At 45.7% G+C, this 13,932-nt stretch overlaps 1 protein-coding gene across 5 annotated transcripts in view; it reads right to left on the bottom strand.

Annotated features, from left to right (window-relative positions):
• LOC147025324 (protein FAM200C-like) overlaps window positions 1-13,932 on the bottom strand; it is a 102,063-nt gene that overhangs the window by 72,378 nt on the left and 15,753 nt on the right. Inside the window, exon 1 of one of the 5 annotated variants that reach the window (XM_085886205.1) lies at window positions 7,382-7,711. The exons of the other annotated variants lie outside the window; for them this stretch is intronic. The gene's annotated coding sequence lies outside the window, so the exon portion shown is untranslated. Of the gene's footprint in view, window positions 1-7,381; window positions 7,712-13,932 lie in introns of those variants that run through there. 5 annotated transcript variants of the gene reach the window in all.

Genomic DNA, 13,932 nt, shown 5'->3' with positions numbered 1-13,932 from the left:
AGCAGGGTTAAGCGATTGGTCACGTCCGTGTGCAAGACGTGCGTACTCACGTACATATGTGTCTGAATTTTAAAAATTCAATACTCTGCGCTCACGAAGCAAAAAGTGCGTTAAACTTAACATTTGGGAGCACAGGCTATGCACAAAATAAATGCAGTCAAGCACTTCCTATAGCCATGAATAAGCTTCCTCCACCTCTCTACTGGCAGTTTGGCCCACTCTTCTTGTGAAAACTGCTCCAGTTCTCACAGATTTGAAGGGTGCCTTCTCGCAAATGCTGTTTTCAGATTTCCTCACAGATGTTCTATGGGATTTAGATCTGGACTCATGACTGGCCACTTCAGTACAGTCCAGAGTTTTGTCGTGAACCATTCCTGGGTGGTTTTGTAGTGCGTTTGGGGTCATTGTCCTGCTGCAAGACCGATGACACTTCGACGGAGACCCAGCTTTCTGACGCTGGGTTGAACATTGCGCTCCAAAATTTCTTGGTAATCTACTGATTTCATGATGCCAGGCACCCATTCGAAGCACCCAGTGCCAGAGGCAGCACTGCAACCCCAAAACATCACTGAACTTCCTCCATATTTGACTGTAGGGATGGTGTTCTTTTCTTTGAAGGCTTCATCTTGTTTTCTGTAAACATAGAGATGATGTGCTTTCCCAAAAATCTCTAATTTGGTCTCATCTGTCCACAGGACATTCTCCAAGAAGGATTTTGGCTTGTTCCATTGCATTTTGCCAAACTGCAGTCGGGCTTTCTTCTGTATCTCTCGCTCAGCAGTGGGGTCCTCTTGGGCCTCCTACCATAGAACCCCCTTTCATTCAGTTGGTGATAGATGGCACCAGTTGAAACTGTAGTATATTGTGTCTGAAGGTCAGCTTTAATCTGTTTGGCAGTTGATCAAGGTGCTTTCTCCACCATTCGAACAATCTTTCGCTGCAATCTTCGTTCAAGTTTTCTTTTGCGGCCATATCCAGGGAGGTTGGCTACAGTGCCATGGGCCTTAAACTTCCTGATAACTTTGCGTACAGTGGACACAGGAACATCAAGGTCTCTGGAGATGGACTTGTAGCCTTGAGGTTTCCCATGCTTGGCCACAATCTTGTCTCTGACCTCCTCTGGTTTCCTTTCTTTTCTCCATGCTCATTGTGGTACACAGATACACAAAAGAGCAGAATGACTCCTTTTAGTCCAGGAGCTAGGTGACTTATTCAACATGGAAGGTGCAGATGTTTAAGGGTGCCCGTGGTGTAGAGTGTGGTTGGCAGATCCCAGAAACCCAATTCATAAGTTGTGCCAGTGGTGGGTGTGGTCGGTGGCGCCACCCAAATCCAAGATGGCTGTTTCGATATAGGCTAAAACCAATATTGTCATACATCAAGTAATACTAGGCCGATTCCAATGATGTTGGTATGCATTATGATAGTTTTGGGTATGCCCAATCTAATGGAGAGGGTGTCATTATCATCCAAGGTCAATGTCATGAGATAAAGGTCAATATCATAGGTTTTTGGCCAATTTTATTCCCGTTTGATCTTGACCCCTTGATTCAAGTTCAAATCTGATGACATGAATGATTCCCCATACATGATTTCCTCTTAGTGCCAAAAGTGCAAATACCAATCCAGTGTCATTTGACAGGGATAAGTACATTGAATGAAAAAATATAACCTTAAGGTCCACGCTCACTGACCCGATCGACCCACAACCTGACCCGACCGGCTTACCCGAACTGCCCCCCCCCCCCCCGAGCGTCTGGTCGGGGATAGTCGACTATGCTCGGATGCCGTCGTCGAGTTTTCAACATGATCAAAATTGTGGGGTTGGTTGGGTAGGTCGGGTGTCATTAACCCTCTCCTCTGGGCCTCTCCTCATGCCCTCTTATCATGCCCTCTCCTCCCCCTCTCTTGCAGAAGAGGAGGAAAGGGAGAGGAGAGGGAGGAGGAAAGGGAGGAGGAAATGGGGGAGGAAAGGCCAGAATGAGGAGAGGCTAGGATGAGGACAGGCCAGGATGAGGACAGGCCAGGATGAGGAGAGGGGAAGGAGGGGAGACGAGGAAATGGGGTGGAGAGCAAGGAGGAAAGAGGGAGGAGAGGCCGGGAGGAGGAGAGGGGGAGAGGGAAGAGGACTGGCCTCTGACCTGCCAGACCTGCCCCGACCTCCCTCGACCTGCCAGATGTGGCAGTCGGTCCAGTCTGGGGCCAGTCGGCCCAGGTTGGTGGGGCAGTTCGAGTGGGCCAGTCGGGGGCTGGTCGGGGTGCAGATATGGCCAGTGGGCAAGGGCCTTAAGAATAGGATTTGTGGTGGAAAGCTTACTGAAGAACAATGTTAATTAGATTTATAGGTATGGCAGATTTTACATATATAGTTCATTTGTAACCATTACATTCAGTGATTATCACAAAGTGTAGATCTAGTGACTTGGCATTTTATATAATTTTGTACTCATCAAAAATTTGTTCTGATTGGAAAATGTGAGTCTTAAAAAAGAAGAAGAAAAAATTAATTTTCAAATAAATTTATTTTGACCACCTGCATGAATTTTTCTGGAAAAGAAACAAATTGTTCATTGTTATGGTTTGCATGACAATGCCCGACTACAATCTGTTTCTATATATTACCTAACCTATTTACCACCACCAGGCATATATACATATAGAACTAATCTTCCACTTTCTATAAATTTAGGGATCTATTTTATCTATCACCACCATGGATATGCATAATTGACTAATTAAAATAAAACCCACATTGAGAAAATTCTGTTTTTATACTGACAGGGTTGGTTTAAGTTCAATGAATGGTATTGTGTTGTTATCAGAGTTAGTCTTCATCTGAGGATAGACCATCTTCATCTGATGAAGACACATTGAGGTCGTCATCAGAGCTTTCTTGATATGAGTGATCCTCTTCCTCTGGAACCAGTGACTCTGCAAGCTGTTGACCATCAAACCAAATGATTTCATACTGCTCTTCATGCAACTCAAGCCATCATTTGAAGATGGATGCTAATTTAATTCTGATAAATCAGCATTGGCCCACATCTTTGCTACAAATGATGACCGTTTTATGTGTTGGGAAATTTCTGATTCGCAGGGAGGAATCATGCAACCATCAATTCCCTTCAGCTTTGCAAGTGCATTCCAAGATCTAGCTTTTGGTCCATACGCCTTTTCAAAGACATTATAGCAATGGTAATTCAGTGACATGACTTTTCCCTTAGCCCCATACATCTGAGCTGTATATGTCTTAAGGATTTCTATGTCCGGGTCAGTCAGCGAACCTCCAGCCATTTGTGAAAATGCTAATGCTTATGGCTGTTTGACCTTGACCCCTTGATTCAAGGTCAAATCTGATAGCATGAAATGATTCCCCATACATGATTTCCTATTAGTGCCGAATACATGCCAAAGCCCTCAGACCAATATTTAAAACATTACAGGGACTATTTAAAAAGGGGGGGGACCCATTCCCAGAAATGGAGGAATTCCCCCTTTAGTCCAAAAATAGTCAAATTTCCGATCTATTTTGCACTAGGTTTCTTATTTCCTCATAAAAACATTCCATTTTGTTCGTTATACATGTTCTTGGTACTGTTATGCATTATATTTATACATTATTTCATGTAGGAAGTCCTTAAAATGTTCAAAATCTTACCTTATTTGTTGATGCCAAGTTGCTGGAACTCTGCATGACACTTGAATTTGTCAGAAATTTGTCACAAGACAAAAGGGGGGTGACCCCAAATCAACTAATAGCTTACTTTAATATGCCTATAACTATTTAAATACTTGTCTGAGAACTTAGGTATGTATTGGGCACTAATAGGAAATCATGTTTGTGAAATCATTTCATGTCATCAGATTTGACCTTGAAACAAAGGGTCAAGGTCAAACAGGCATAAAATTGACCAAAAACTGTGATATTGACCTTTATCTCATGACATTGACCTTGGATGATTATCACACCCCCTCCGTTAGATTGGGCATACCCAAAACTATCAGGATGCATACCAATATCATTGGAATCGGCCGAGTATTACTTTATGTATGAGAATATTGGTTTTAGCCTATATCGAAACAGCCATCTTTGATTTGGGTGGTGCCACCGACCACACCCACCACTGGCGCAACTTAAGAATTGGGTTTCTGGGATCTGCCAACGCTATTCTACACCACTGGCACCCATAAACATCTGCACCTTCCATGTTGAATAAAAGTCACCTCGCTCCTTCAATCAAGGCCCAGTCACACCTTGACGTTTTAGCCAGCAATGGCAACGTATTAAAATGTATGTAAAACGCTGGCTTATGTTGAACTTTTGATGTTTTTTTTTAAAGATTCGGACGTATTTCTAACGACTTGGTCTGATGCATAACGTATTAGTAACGGACACAGAACGTTTCGTTGTGTTATAGATAACTTATACCAACGAATGCTGAACCTGTTGTCGGCCTTCACAACCTATGCCCAACGATAGTCGAACTTCGGCATAGCGAGCTGCACGCATCGCCGACGATGGCGTGGCGTAGCTTATGAAAAGGCTGCTGCACAACAATTCAAATCATAACCGCTGCAGAAATGGAAGTGTCAACATCGCAGTCACACCTTGGCGATCTTGCCAGCGTATGCCGACCTCTGAAAAAATGCGTCTAAAACGCTGGCGCACGTCGAATACGGTATGGGTAAGTTTGGTATGCGTGAATAGAACGCTAAAGTACGCTATCATACGTCGTATTAAATGGAGTATGTCTTGTAATTTCAAACATGTTGAAAATTTTTACGACGTACTTGCCGTATGACACACGCTCCGCATGCGATGGAAATAAGTTGTACGCACGATATGTGATCGTTGACACACATCGACATACGTTACTTGAAAGGTGCTCATAAGTCGAAACACGCCAAGGTAATGGTTAGCGTCAGTGATCCAGACTCCCGGTTTTTTTTTTTCTTCGGTATGACGATGTTCAGTGTACAGTGCGGTTATGATTTAAATCGTTGAGCGGAAGCCTATTAATTATATTATATGATAACCGCACAAGAAATCGAAGTGTCAAAATCACTATCATACCGAAGGAAGGAAGAAAAAAAAATCAAAAAATAAAACCAGGAAGTCTGGAACACTGACGCTAACCATTACCTTGATGGTTTCGACTAATGAGCACCTGACAAGTAACGTGTGTCGATGTGTGTCACCGATCGCGTAACGTGAGTACAACACGTTACGCATAGGTTAGAAATAAGTTTCGGGTACGCTAAACATTACCTCGACGTGTTTCGACTAATGAGTAACTTACAAGTAACGTGTGTCGACGTGTATCAACGATCGTGTGACGTGCCCACAACTTATGGGCAGCATTATGCGGAACGTGTGAGTCATACGCTGGCATTTCTTAAAATTTCAAGCATGGAAAATTTGAGGACAACCGAAAAGTACAACGTTTCAAGCCAGCGTACAACGACGTATGGCAGTGTTTTTCAGCGTGCTCTCAATGTTATCAAAACTTACCCATAACGTATTCGACGTGTCCCAGCGTTTTAGACAAATTTTTCCAAAAATCGGCATAAGCTGGCTCAAACGTCAAGGTGTGACTGGGCCTTAATACACCAGGAGACAGCCTGTCATCCTTCCGAGGTCGGCAAAATGAGTACCAGTGTACTGGTAAGGGGGACACTGCATCAGCGGCATAGCCACGTCCCAACCAATGATGCAACCAGCAGCCACAGGCTGCATTCGATAGAGAGAGATGTAACATGTGGTAAAGTTTCAATTTCCTCCGCTGAATGGTTTTCAATGTATGCTCTTAACAAAACACAGACATGTACAACATATGTAAGACATACATACGCGACCGTCCTACTGATCGCTTAACCCCGCTTTTCACTTCGCCAGTGCAGGGTAATTGTAGAATCGAAAACGGCTGGGCTAATCCACCAAGTTTTGCACTCATAATCAGGGTACCAAGAGACAAGAGTATGGCACAAAATCTTCTTCTTATTCTTCTTCTTCTTCTTGCATACAGAAGCTTGGCTGCCTGGTAGCTATCATTTTGTTGGGTCGTGACTATGCCGCTGATGCTGTGCCCCTATACCACTACACTAGTACTTATTTTGCTCACCTCGGAAGGAAGACAGGCTCAGACAACCCCACCTGATGTTAATTCAGTGGCCAACAGGGTTTCAATTCAGGAACCTAAAATACAGAGCCAGCCACCCGAACCACTAAGCCAATCCCAGGCTATTGGCACAAAATAATCTCTTCCCCCCCCCCCCATGAGGGTGGGGAGACAATTTGTCATTTTCACCTGTACATTTGGCACAATGCAAGTGGTGTACTGACCCCTGCTGTAGAGAGGAGGTATTGAGGGTGGTGAAACTGCCAATTCTGAGAAAAAATCTTCTGCTTCCCATGGGGAGTGGGTATTACTCATGAGATACATTTGCCTATACATTCACAGAGTTCCAAAGAAAACAAAATGTCCATCCGATGTCAGTGAATGCTGAAACGACGAAGTCAACATTCACTGACTGTTACCGGTCCTCCAGTGTTGTTATACTGTTGTGGAAATTGTTGTTGTGCAACAAAGTCAGTCCACACGTGAGTTATTCAGCTCGACCGTTTTTATGGGCGTCTCCTGCTGCCCTCGTCAGTTCCAGTTCTTCATGCATTCACCCTATATATTATTTGTGTTAACGTCTGCGCGTAATTTGACGTTTCTCCTCCGAAACTACCAGACGGATTGTCGCCACTTTCGGCATGCGGGTGCTCTATGATCTTATGAACAGCATGGGCTATGTGAGATCGTGCCAGACGGACAGGTTTGGCAACTTTTGGCGATTTTCTAATTTTTACATTATTTTGCATGGCGACGTGTGACGTCACCGCTGACAGGCGTAATGCCGTCATGACATCATCGGTCATTGGCTGACGTCATTACGTCTGTCATCGACAGACCGTCACCGCTGAGAGGCGTAATGCCACTCCGAGAAAACAGCGGCTGCAATGTCAAACCCTCTTCTGCACATGCTGATTACCTCAGAAGGTGAATTTGACACGAAAAATGTAACAAAAAACATTGTATATAAAGAAATTCGATAAATCACATTGTGAACACTGGATATATTGATGTCCTTACGAACCCTCACGACAGAAACTTTGTTCAAGCACGGGTTTGGCTGGTGAATGATTATTCTTGTAACTCCCAATACCACAATTGTGAAGGTGATAAATCCAATATTCGTACTGAAGAACAGTTGCAATAAACATTCACCAATGACATTTTAACATCAAGTTCAGAAAAACCTTCACCACTCGGGAATCATGGCATGAAACAAACGTCGAGCAGGATTGAGAAAACTAAATAACTCACGAAATTACCTCAGGGAAAGACGTGCAATGTACATGAGTAAAGTCAAAACACCTCCTGCGAGCACAAATCACTGGTGAAACATTCAAGTGATTCAGTAAAATACACAATCTGGTCATTATTAGACGTCCTGCAGAAAAAAATGTTTCTTCACTGGGTTTAACTCCAATTTGGCGGGAACGAAAACTGAACTCTGCAGAAAGATCGCGTGCGTCTACGTCATCTCCAAACCGTCCCCTCCAGGGAAAACCATCTTCTCCATCGTTCTTGATGACGTCATTCTCTTCGAAGAAGACCGGCTGACGAAAAAAAAAATCTTTTTTTTTTTCCTTCCAAAACCAAGTGAAAGAGGAAGAAAACATCGATAAATAAAAACAATAATTGGTGGTCAAAAGTGGGGAAACCAAGCTTCATGATAAAACGATTGGAATGGCGAAGTTCGGTGGCAGATCGAGAATGTCAACCATTTTCGGAAAGGTGGAAGAGATGAGGACGCAAAGTTCGACATTGTTGTGCTTCAGATTGGAAGAATGGAGCTCGTCATACGTCATCAGACAAATTGGATGTTGGGTTTGTAATATGACATGCGCTGTCTCTGTGCTCCAAAGCCGGTGTCCCAATTACCCGAATGGCCGAATGGAAACAAGAACACCTTTAAATGAAAAACCTGGCACACCCTCCCGAGATCCCTCGGGGGACGAACCGAGCACGCGGACTTGCTAAACCCCTCCCATCAACACGAAACCCCTCCCCTCAATACTAAACCACTCCCTCCCATCAACACTAAACCCCTCCCCTCTCCCCTCAACGCCTCCCCTCCCATCAACATTAAACCCCTCCCTCCCATCAACACTAAACCCCTCCACTCTCCCATCAACACTAAACCCCTCCTCCCATCAACACTAAACCCCTCCCCTCAACACCAAACCCTTCCACTCTCCCATCAACACGAAACCCCTCCCATCCCATCAACACTAAACCCATCCCCTCTCCCATCGACACTAAACCCCTCCTCCCATCAATACTAAACCCCTCCCCTCAACACCAAACCCTTCCACTCTCGCATCAACACTAAACCCCTCCCCTCCCATCAACACTAAACCCCTCCCTCTCCCATCGACACTAAACCCCTCCCCTCTCCCATCGACACTAAACCCCTCCCCTCTCCCATCGACACAAAAACCCCTCCCCTCTCCCATCGACGCGAAACTCCTCCCCTCCCATCAACACTAAACCCATCCCCTCAACACTCAACCCTTCCACTCTCCCCTCACTAATCCCCCCCCCTCCCCTCAACACTAAACCCCTCCCATCGACACTAAACCCCTCCCATCAACACTAAACCCCTCCCCTCAACACTAAACCCCTCCCCTCCCATCGACACGAACCCCCCTCCCATCGACACTAAACCCCTCCCCCTCCCATCGACACTAAACCCTCCCCTCTCCCATCGACACTAAACCCCTCCCCTCTCCCATCGACACTAAACCCCTCCCCTCTCCCATCGACACTAAACCCCTCCCCTCTCCCATCGACACTAAACCTCTCCCCTCACCCATCGTCACTAAACCCCTCCCCTCCCCCCTCGACCCTAAACCTCTCCCCTCACCCATCGACACTAAACCCCTCCCCTCACCCATCGACACTAAACCCCTCCCCTCTCCCATCGACACGAAACCCCTCCCTTCCCATCGAAAGCGATCGTTCTTCACGGATTGAGGTGTTTATCACTGAAGGTGTTGTCTCGGAATGTGGGAAAGGAAACTCTGGTGCAGTGAGTGTTTATTTAGAATATATATATATATATATATATATATATATATATATATATATATATATATATATATATATATATATATATATATATATATATATATATATATATATTGTTGCGAATTCGCGCCCGCCGGCGTGCGAACGGCCACATGACTCGAATCGCGGCATGTCGCCCACCGGATGGACAATTCTGTCGTGACCCTCTCGGACTAACGCCGGGAGCCAGTCACGGGTGGGCCTTTCGGCCTCACCACGATCGTGCCAATCGGCCACCCGCGTGGGATAGGGTTGTTCGCCAAACTCGACCTACCCAAGTACCCACGCGGCTGGTAGACCGGGCGATCGCACCTCGCCGCAGGTCGATTTCGGACACGGGCCGCTTAAGCGATCCGTTCCGTACTATCGGGATAACCGAGCGTGTTATCGTCGGCCTCGACGGTTCCGATTAATTATCGGGTGTATTAAGCCCACTACCAACCCTTTACGTGAAGCAAGATGGAGATTCAATTAAAGAAAAGACGAAGCGAAACGGGAAAACAGTTCAACATGATACACATTTATTCTGCAGCACACTGAGAGCACACATATACAATTACAACAATTATGCACCGACAGCAAATGCTACAAAAGAAACACAACAATGCAGATCTACAACCGACGAGGAGAGCACACGGCAACACTTACACAGTTTTACTTTATAGACGGTGCTGACAACACATTTACTCAAAAGCAAAAGAAAAGGGCCACCCTCAAAGACAATGGGGCAGACGGGGCCTGTGGGCCAATATTTGCGTGGGACCTGAAAGAGCGGTCAGGTCCGCGAGACCGGGTGGATCCTACCCATGTCTTGTGATGAGCCGCAAATGTGGCGGCGCGGCGGCGCCCCGACTCCGCGCTCCTTCGCGGGTTTCGTTGGCACTGCTTGGAGTGGGGTGGGAACGGGGCCTGCCTTTTCGCACTATCTCAGCGCGGGGGAAAAAAGGGGGGAATTGTTGATGCTCTGGGGAAAGAGGATAGGGAAACTTGGGGAAACTCTGGGGAAACTTGCTTGGGTCCCGCGACGAGCGATTCCACTGCGAGCTCGTCGCCGACCGCCATCTTCCTTGCTTCAGACCCGAGCTATTCGGCCTCTTCCCCAATTCTCCTCAGCCGACTGCAGCAAACCACCTGTACGCCCTCGCTTCCTGACTCCACTCCGCGCTCCTCCAAGGCCGACTCCGCGCTCAAACCGACTCGACCGCGCTCCAGGCTTCCTCTCTCTGCAGCTCCCCGACAGACTGCGAACCCCGACAGACTTCTCCTCTCCAGACCCGACTTGACTCTTCTCAAACTCGCCTTGACTCTTCTCAAACTGACTGCCGCTGCCACACTCTGCCGCTGCCACACTCTGCTCTCCAAAACTGACCCAGATTCGCCCCGCGCTCGGCACTTTATAGTCCGGCAGGAGAACCCATATGCAAATTTCTGGATCAGAACGAGCTCGGGGGTGGAGCCACGCTCGCCCATTGGACGGAGAAAAAGGGGCGTGAGTCTCCCCTGATCCTCGAATTTGCATATATCGATCCTTCACCGACGCGCCTGGAGGCGGGGCCAAACCGCCCCGTGCTTGCTGATTGGACGGATCAGAAGTGGGCGTGTATCATTCCTGATCCGAATTCTCCTGGGAAAGGCTGCACTTTGCACTCGCGGTTCGGCGCGCACCTTGTACGAGTCCAGGACAGCCTGACGCTCGGTGCTCACAAGTGGTGCGGGAATGGCCGCAGAAGGAGAGGTGAAGGTGGTGGAGGGTTTATTGTGGTGGTTTATGGCCATGGCGACGTTTGGAATGGCGGTGATGCGATGTTTGCGGGAGCGAGTTGTAAAGGTAAAGGTCGTGGCTGTTGGCGTTGTTGTTGTGAAGCGGCATTGTGGTTGGTGGTTGTTGTGTGATGGCGGTTGAGACGTGGTTGGTTCAAAATAAAGAAAGAACAGAAAAACGACTATCTCAAAGGGTCGCAGCCCGAATGGATCACATTTATTCCTTCTAAACAACGGGTTTGGGGCTAACTACACATGTACTTACAGAGATATCTCACCTACGGGACCTGAATGGTGGTTTGCAAATTTCCTCAACCGCAGCAATATATATATATATATATATATATATATATATATATATATATATATATATATATATATATATATATATATATATATATATATACATATATATACATATATATATACATATATATACATATATATACATATATATACATATATATACATATATATACATATATATATATATACATATATATATACATATATATATATATATATATATATATATATATATATATATATATACACATATTTAACTGTAAAGACGAGATCTATAATAAAGGTAGGTCGGGTTAGTGCACCTGATATTGCTTGTCGCGTTTCAAAAATTTCAACGTAAAACATGCAACGATGACATTGAAGAAAATTCTTGAAGTGTTTAATTATGTGTTTACGTTTTTGAAATTAATTAATGCACAATGCCAATAATTAGGGTCTTTTAGTGCCGAAACTATTGGTGAAAAAAGATGGATGTCAAGGAGGTATTTTCCGTGTAGTTTGTGCTCTGTAGTCATTTTAATTTCCCGATTGAACAACATGTTACAGATTGTAAGCCCCAGATGATATTAAATAGACGACAACGACGACGACGACGACGACGACTGTATTTCCGCATCCTTCCTTTACCCGTGGTCCTTTGCGATTTTCAAGATGGCTACTCAACGGTTTTTTGTGATTACATGCAGAACTATGGTTGTCGTATTCTTTCTGAACAAAGCCAACATCGAATGAACTCGGACGATCCGGCCTTGTCGATTCACCCTCTGGGTGTCAATTTATTCAGCAAGAATTTCATAATGGACAAGTTCTTCCGTCATGAACGCTTTGAAACAAACCCAAGCTCGAGCGATGCCACAAAAGAAATGGAACCCCTTTCGTACAAGACGTTCGACAACTTCTTGAGAGCAATTGAGCATCACGGACCCGAGATGATAACTCTGCTCATAAACGATGTTTCACCAAGTGTGTACGAGTATATCGCTGAGTGTGAAGACTCTATGAAACATGACACACGTAAGACCAAAGAATGAAATTAGATACACGGCACCTATTGCCGAGTCATCGACAGCTACCTGGTGAAACTCTTGATGAACACCTGCAGAAATTGAAGCATTTGAGTGGAGGTTGTAATTACAAGGCCGTCACTGCTGAGACGTACAAGGAGGAGTCTCTCCCGGGATGCCTTCATCAGTGGATTTCGGTCTCACATCATGCGCCAAAGTCTCCTCAAGAAAAAAACGTTGGACCTCGCGACAGCTTTCGACCAGAAGTGTTGATAGCTTTCTACATATACACGAACCCCCATCCAAGACGTGCAAACTAACACCCTTTACACTAGTTATCATCACATATACACTAACCCCCATCCATCACATGCAAACTAACACCCTTTACACCAGTTATCTTCACATATACTCTAAAGCCTCAGTCACATTTGCTCTACGGCGAGGATAAGGTGGCACAACGCCCTTGGAATTGACAGAAACGTGTGGCAGCCGCAGAGAAACTGAGGTGGCCTTTGGGTGGCCCTACGCCGTTTGGCTATATTTTACAGGCTGTAGGGTCGCCGTGGAATGAAATCGCGGAGTTATAACTTTTTTTTCATTTCCACGCTCGCCGTAGCAATTAGACAAGCCAAGCTATCACGTAGATGTGTTCCACGTCGACCGTACATAGGGCGTGCAGTGGGCTTGCATTTTCCGTGCGGCTGTCGTAAGCTCTTCTCAATGAAAAATGCATTTTCCCAACCCCCAAAAAATTACGGTGGCCGCACTATTTACACGGTCGCCGTACGGTGGCCTTGCGGTCTGTGTGACTATTTGTGCGCAACGCAAGGTCGACGCACGGTTCCCCTACACCCGCCGTGCACCTTCGTACAGCCTCCGTGGCAGTCTGCCTCGACTGTGCGTCCACCGTGTGCTACCGCTAGAGATCGGAGTATAGTTGTTTGACTATACACAGTGGTGCCCCCAGAATCCGAATTTAATTCGTTCCTGGAGGCTGTCCGGATTGCAAAAAGTTCGGATTCAAAAAATATTTTCCCAATAAGAAATAATGGAAAGTGAATTAATCTGTTCGTGGACCCAAAGAAAACCCACTTTCAAGACAGTTTAAACTGAAATTCCCCATGTTTGAGGTAAAATAAGATGAGTAAATGACCTTCGGTGGTGGTGTATTGTATGTAAACTGGTACAATCACCACATCCAAAGGTCCACACAGGCTCGAGCTCCGGCCTGGGTTCCGATCGCTCGCGCACTCTGCGAGAGCGCTGCCCCCAGGGCAACTCATCAAACATGATGCCCCCAGAACCACAATCACTTTCATCAAACGCATCGGGCTGACGTAATCATGGATATTAAAAATTACAACCAGTTTTGCTGCGAAATTCAATCCTTGCCCGACAGTCCGTCACACCACGTGATCGGATTGCTTTTTTTGTTAAAAAATTAAAACACAAAATGATTAAAAAAAAATGAAGGTGAAAACACGAGGGTAAGGCCTAAGTCACATTCGGCTTGGCGCCCGGAAGGTCTACAAAATGTACGGACACCAGCAATTATAAAGCGGCCGGAGTATTTCCACGGTCACACAATGTGGCAGTCACACATGTTTTTATTTTTCGGGTAGCCGCACGGCGTGTTTATAAATTGTGGAGACCGAAAACGTGGGTGTGCCGTAATT

The sequence above is a fragment of the Eptatretus burgeri genome, chromosome 6 (genome assembly GCF_056783735.1).
Source record: "Eptatretus burgeri isolate ZD-2024b chromosome 6, Ebu_testis_v1, whole genome shotgun sequence".
NCBI lineage: Eukaryota > Metazoa > Chordata > Myxini > Myxiniformes > Myxinidae > Eptatretus > Eptatretus burgeri.
The sequence above is the reverse complement of the archived record's forward strand: the minus strand, read 5'-3'. Positions and strand labels throughout refer to the sequence as shown.